Source organism: Lepisma saccharinum, unplaced genomic scaffold (assembly GCF_977018435.1).
Source record: "Lepisma saccharinum unplaced genomic scaffold, izLepSacc3.1 HAP1_SCAFFOLD_459, whole genome shotgun sequence".
Classification (NCBI taxonomy): domain Eukaryota; kingdom Metazoa; phylum Arthropoda; class Insecta; order Zygentoma; family Lepismatidae; genus Lepisma; species Lepisma saccharinum.
Window position 1 is genome coordinate 192,487 of NW_028143154.1, and position 7,555 is coordinate 200,041.

General features: G+C 28.6%; 1 pseudogene; it reads right to left on the minus strand.

Moving 5' to 3' along the window:
* Positions 1-4,733: 4,733 nt before the first annotated feature.
* LOC145982873 (NADH-ubiquinone oxidoreductase chain 5 pseudogene) lies at positions 4,734-6,235 on the minus strand (annotated as a pseudogene).
* Positions 6,236-7,555: the final 1,320 nt, after the last annotated feature.

The window sequence follows — 7,555 nt, forward strand, 5'->3', positions numbered from 1 at the left end:
CAGTATATCCTCCCCTATCTGCAGGAATTGCACATGCCGGAGCCTCTGTAGATTTATCAATTTTTTCATTACATTTAGCAGGAGTATCCTCTATTCTAGGGGCAGTAAATTTTATTACAACAGTAATTAATATACGAACTATAGGAATATCCATAGAACGAGTACCATTATTCGTATGGTCAGTAGTAATCACTGCAGTTCTACTATTATTATCACTACCAGTTCTAGCAGGAGCAATTACAATGCTATTAACAGATCGAAATTTAAATACCTCATTTTTTGACCCATCTGGTGGTGGAGACCCAATCTTATATCAACACCTATTCTGATTCTTTGGACACCCAGAAGTATATATTCTAATTCTACCGGGATTTGGAATAATTTCACATATTGTAACTCAAGAAAGAGGTAAAAAAGAAACATTTGGAGTTCTTGGAATAATTTATGCAATAATAGCAATTGGGTTCCTAGGATTTATTGTATGAGCACATCATATATTTACTGTAGGAATAGATGTTGATACTCGAGCATATTTTACTGCAGCTACAATAATTATCGCTGTACCAACAGGAATTAAGGTATTTAGATGAATTGCAACACTACATGGAACACAAATTAATTACTCTCCATCAATATTATGAGCATTAGGATTTATTTTCTTATTTACAATAGGGGGATTAACAGGAGTAGTATTAGCAAATTCATCACTAGACATTGTGCTGCATGACACATACTATGTTGTAGCACATTTTCATTATGTATTATCTATAGGAGCAGTATTTGCTATTATAGCAGGACTAGTACATTGATTTCCATTATTTACAGGAGTAATAATAAATCCAGATTGATTAAAAATTCAATTTATCTCAATATTTATTGGAGTTAACTTAACATTCTTCCCACAACATTTTCTAGGATTAAGAGGAATACCGCGACGATATTCGGATTATCCAGATGCATATACAATATGAAATGTTGTTTCAAGATTAGGATCAATCTTATCATTTACAGCAGTAATTATTATAATTTTTATTACCTGAGAAGGTATGACAAGTGCCCGACCAACATTATTTAATCTACAACAAGCATCATCAATTGAATGGTATCAAATGTCACCTCCCTCTGAACATACATATTCAGAACTCCCAATACTACTTACTAACAACTAATTTTTAAGGTGGCAGAGAAGTGCATTGAATTTAAGCTTCAAATATAAGGAATATCCCTTACTTAAAAGTGGCAACCTGAAATCAAGTAGGATTACAAGATAGATCCTCCCCATTAATAGAACAAATAATATTTTTCCATGACCACACAATATTAATTTTAATTATAATTACAGTATTAGTAGGATACTTAATAGCATCATTATTTAATAACAAATTAACGAACCGAATACTTTTAGAAGGACAAACATTAGAAACAATATGAACAATTATACCAGCAATTACCCTAGTTTTTATTGCCCTACCCTCTCTACGTTTATTATACTTATTAGATGAAATTAATCAACCTTCATTGACCCTTAAAACTATTGGACATCAATGATATTGAAGTTATGAATACTCCGATTTTATAAGGGCAGAATTTGACTCATATATATCCCCAACAAATGAAATATCTATAGACTCATTTCGATTATTAGATGTAGATAATCGAACAGTATTACCAATTAACATAGATATCCGAGTACTAACTACATCTGCAGATGTATTACACTCATGAGCCATACCATCCATAGGGATTAAAATAGATGCCACCCCAGGACGACTTAACCAGGCAGGAGTAAATATTAGTCGAATTGGCTTATTTTTCGGACAATGTTCAGAAATTTGTGGTTCTAATCATAGATTCATACCAATTATTGTTGAAACTACAACTCACAAATCTTTTATTAATTGACTAATAAAAATTATACAAGAATCATTAGATGACTGAAAAGTAAGTAATGGTCTCTTAAACCACAAAATAGTAATATAACAACTACTTCTAATGAAAAGAGTTAGTTAATCTATAACATAGGAATGTCAAACCTAAATTATCTTTATAGATACTTTTTTATTCCACAAATATACCCATTAAATTGAATTATTCTATTTATAATATTTATATCAATTTATTTTCTATTTATAATCATCAATTATTATAATTATAATAAATTATTAAATAGTAACAACTTTAAAATAGAAAATAAACCAAAAATTAAATACTGAAAATGATAACAAGATTATTTTCATCATACGATCCAACATCATCAATTATAAATATATCACTAAATTGAATAAGAACATTCCTGGGATTATTAATAATCCCAGCCCCATTTTGATTAATACAATCACGAACCTCTATATTATATAACATAATAATAATAAAGTTACATGAAGAATTTAAAACATTTTTAGGGATAATTAGTCACCAGGGAAGAACCCTAATATTTATTAGTATATTTTCAATAATCTTATTTAATAATTCAATAGGATTACTACCCTATGTATTTACTAGATCAAGTCACTTAGTATTTACCCTAACCCTGGCCCTACCAATATGATTATCATTTATATTATTTGGGTGAATCAATAATACAAAACATATATTAGCACACCTAGTACCGGAAGGTGTGCCAGCACTATTAATACCAATTATAGTAGGTATTGAAATAATTAGAAATCTAATTCGTCCAATAACTCTATCAGTGCGACTAGCAGCAAACATAATAGTTGGACATTTAATAATATCAATAATTGGAAATACAGGAACAATATTAGAAATTATTGGACTTTCAATATTAATTTTAGCACAAATTATATTAATTATTATAGAAACAGCCGTAGCATTTATCCAATCTTATGTATTTGCCTTATTAATTGCTATTTATTCTAGAGAATCAAAATAACCAATGTCAGCAAACCAAAACCACCCATATCACCTAGTAGATCAAAGCCCATGACCAGCAACAGGAGCTATTAGAGCAATAATATTAACAACAGGGATAATTAGATGATTTCACCAACAAAATATAATTCTATTATCAATAGGAATAACAACTATACTTCTTACAATAATTCAATGATGACGAGATATTTCACGAGAGGGAACATATCAAGGATTACATACAAATCAAGTTATAATAGGACTACGATGGGGCATAATTCTATTTATTATCTCAGAGGTATTATTTTTTGTATCCTTCTTTTGAGCATTTTTCCATAGAAGATTATCCCCAACAATTGAACTGCGGATATTATGACCACCAAGGGGAATTACTCCATTTAACCCAATACAAGTACCTTTATTAAATACAGCAATTTTACTAGCCTCAGGAGTAACAGTAACATGAGCCCATCATGGGTTATTAGAAAAAAACCACTCACATACAACGCAAGCCCTTATATTAACACTAATATTAGGAATATATTTTACTATTCTTCAGGCATATGAATATTATGAATCCCCCTTTACTATCGCTGATGCAGTATATGGATCCACATTCTTTATAGCAACAGGATTTCATGGGTTACATGTTATTATTGGATCAACATTCCTAGGGGTATGTTTAGCTCGACACATCTTATGCCATTTTTCACCAACACATCACTTCGGATTTGAAGCAGCAGCCTGATATTGACATTTCGTAGATGTAGTATGATTATTCCTTTATATTTCAATTTACTGATGAGGTAGATAATTTACTTAGTATATTTAAAGTACGCTTAACTTCCAATTAAAAAGATTATAATAAAATAAAGTAAATAATTAATATAATCATAAGTACCTCATTATTAATTATAATAATTACCTCAATTGTAATAATATTATCCACATTACTATCAAAAAAAATAATTACAGACCGAGAAAAAAGATCACCGTCTGAGTGTGGATTTGACCCAAAATCCTCAGCACGAATTCCATTCTCTATAAAATTCTTTCTAATTGCAGTAATTTGTCTAATTTTTGATGTAGAAATTGTATTACTATTACCAATAACAGTTATTATTACTAATTCAAAACTAATATATTGAATATGTGTTAGACTCCTATTCCTATTAATCTTGCTTTTAGGTTTATATCATGAATGAACCCAAGGATCACTAGAATGAGCATGCTAGAGTAATAGTTAATAATAATATTTGAGTTGCATTCAAAAGGTATTGAATAGTTCAATTTACTTTATTGAGCAAGAAGCAAAAGCAATCAGCTTCGACCTGAATAAATTGGTATATATTACCCTTGCTTATTTGACTGAAGCCAAAGGAAGGCGGCATATTAATGTTAATAATAAAATTAGGATTATCTCCTCAGTTAAGGGGTATATTATTAAGTGGGGGCTGCTAACTTCCATCTTTAGTGGTGAAACTCCATTAATACTCTCACACTATTTCTTTAGTATAAAATTACATTATCTTTTCATGATAAAGCTGAACTTTAAATAAGTTCAAGAAATGCCTATAGAATTATTTTATCCTTCCTAATAACTTCAATATTATGCTTTATTATAAGCTATATAAACACATATAAATTATTAATAAAATTACTATTAAAAATGAAAATATAAAATAAATATTAAAATAATTAGAATGTATTAATTGGATATTTAAAGAACCACTCCTTATATATTTATAGACTCCCTGTCCCCCCATAAGTTCACTTCATCCATAATCAACAGCCTTAATATATAGACCTCCAGTAATAAATGAACTACCAATTAATCCACCAGAGGATAAATAAGGTAAAAATCATATCCCCCCTAATAAATAATATATTATTTTATTATTAAAAAATGGATAAATTTCGAACAAGAAAGATGTAATATTATACCCAATTCACCCTCCCAATAAAATACATATAATTGCCCCTATTTTCAAACTAAGTGGGATAATAATAACAAAAACAGAAGGAAATATTAATCATATTAACCCAGAACCACCTACAATAGATAAGAATAATAGGCCTAACATACCTTTAAATATGCCTCATCCCCCATCATCTGAAAAGAATTGAAATGATATACCTCTATAAGATTTACCAACTAAATAATAATTTAATCGAAAACTATAGGCTACAGTTATACCCGTAGAAACTCATAATAAAACAAATATTACTAAATTAAAAGAAGATATACTTAATATTTCCAAAATTAAATCCTTAGAATAAAACCCAGCCAAAAACGGTATTCCACATAAGGCAAGACTAGAAATTATTATACAAGAAATAGTTATTGGTATTTTATTAATTAGACCCCCCATACAACGAATATCCTGAACATCCCCTATTACATGAATAACTACACCGGCACATAAAAACAATAAAGACTTAAATATAGCATGTGTCAATAAATGGAAAAATGATAATTCCTTTAACCCCACAGATAATGTTAACATTATTAACCCAAGTTGTCTTAATGTAGATAAAGCAATAATTTTCCTCAAATCATATTCAAAATTAGCACCAACCCCAGCTATAAATATAGTTAACCCTGACAGTAATAAGAGTATCCTACCAAAAACAGTATATATATCAGTATATCTCCAAAACGAATTAATAAATAAACTCCAGCAGTAACCAAAGTAGAAGAATGAACTAATGCAGAAACTGGGGTGGGTGCAGCCATAGCTGCCGGCAATCATGCAGAAAATGGAATTTGTGCACTCTTTGTTATCCCAGCAATAATAATAAATCTAGTAATTAATATTATATCAAAGTCAGAAACTAATCATAAATAATAGATATAATTTCAGCTACCATAATTTAATATTCAAGCAATAGATAATAAAATAAATACATCACCAATTCGGTTAGACAAAGCAGTTAATATTCCAGCAGAATAGGAACGAACATTCTGATAATAAATTACTAGGCAGTAAGAAACTAGTCCTAGACCATCCCATCCTAAAATAATTCTAATAATATTAGGAGAAATAATTAAAAACATTATAGACCCGACAAATAATAAAACTAAAATAATAAATCGATTTATATTATAATCCCCTTCTATATAAGAACCTCTATAATTAATAACCATAGAAGAGATATATATAACTAATCCTATAAAAATTAAAGATATTCAATCAAATAATATTGTTATGATAATACTAGAACTATTCAAATTAACAATATTTCACTCAATAAAAATTGTAATATCCCTAATTAAAAATATTATCCCTAATAATAATAAAATTATTCTACTAATTAATAAAATAATTGATACTATACTTGTAATAAAAAAATTAAAAACCATTGATCTAAGAACTTTTTAGCTACCAGTAAGTCCACAACTTACTATTCTACTTAAACTACTGAAATAATTTAAATTCAATGAAATATTGGAGAACAAAAAACAATTAAAAAATTTAATGGAAATAAATGACAAAATAATAATAAATATTCACGAATGTTACTTCTTCAGCAAGAAAATACACCAGAGTAGTATATTCCATGTTGAGTGTAAGAATATAAATATAAAGTATAACCAGCACTTAAAAAGGAGAGTAATGCAACACCTACAAAACTAAAGTAGGATCACCCAATAATTCTATTTAATAGACTAATTTCACCCAACAGATTAATAGAAGGGGGGGCAGCTATATTAGTAATTCTCAATATAAATCATCATAAAGATAATCTAGGAATATAACTAATTATCCCCCTATTAATTAATATACTACGACTACCTAATCGTTCATAAGTAATATTTACTAGACAAAATATTCCAGAAGAACAAAGACCATGTGCTACTATTAAAGTAAGACTACCATTTATTCCTCATGCCCCTATAGTTATAATCCCCATCTAAACAAGACCTATATGTGCTACAGATGAATATGCAACCAAAGCCTTTAAATCAATTTGACGTATACAAACAAGACTAATTATTCAAATTCCAACAATGCTAATACCAAATCAAAAAATATTATATTTAACAGCTAATCTCTCAATACAAGAAATAATTCGCAAAATCCCATACCCTCCGAGCTTTAATAAAATCCCAGCCAAAATCATAGACCCACTAACTGGAGCCTCAACATGAGCCCTAGGTAATCACAAATGAACCAAAAATATAGGTATTTTTACTAAAAAGGCAAACACCATTCTAATATATCAATATTAATATATCTAAATATATATATATATATAAACCCCCCACCTTATAATTTAACATAAAAATACCAACCAAAAGAGGTAAAGAAGCAAGTAATGTATAAAAAAGTCAATATACCCCCGCTTGTACTCGTTCTGGCTGATACCCTCACCCTAAAATTAAAAATAAAGTAGGTACTAATGATCCCTCAAAAAACAAATAAAATAAAAAAAAATTATTCTTATAAAAGTTAATATTAACAATAATAATAAAATAATTAACAAAAATATAAATCTACAAGGATAAAAATAAATAGATATAATACTATTTCTAGCCACTATTATTAAAAAAATAATTCAAATGCTAAGCAAAATTAAAGAGTAAGACATCACATCTAAGCCAATAAAATAACCAGCCCCCCATACTCCGATACCAAATCATACTATTAATAAAAACAAAAAACAACCAAAAATAATAGAA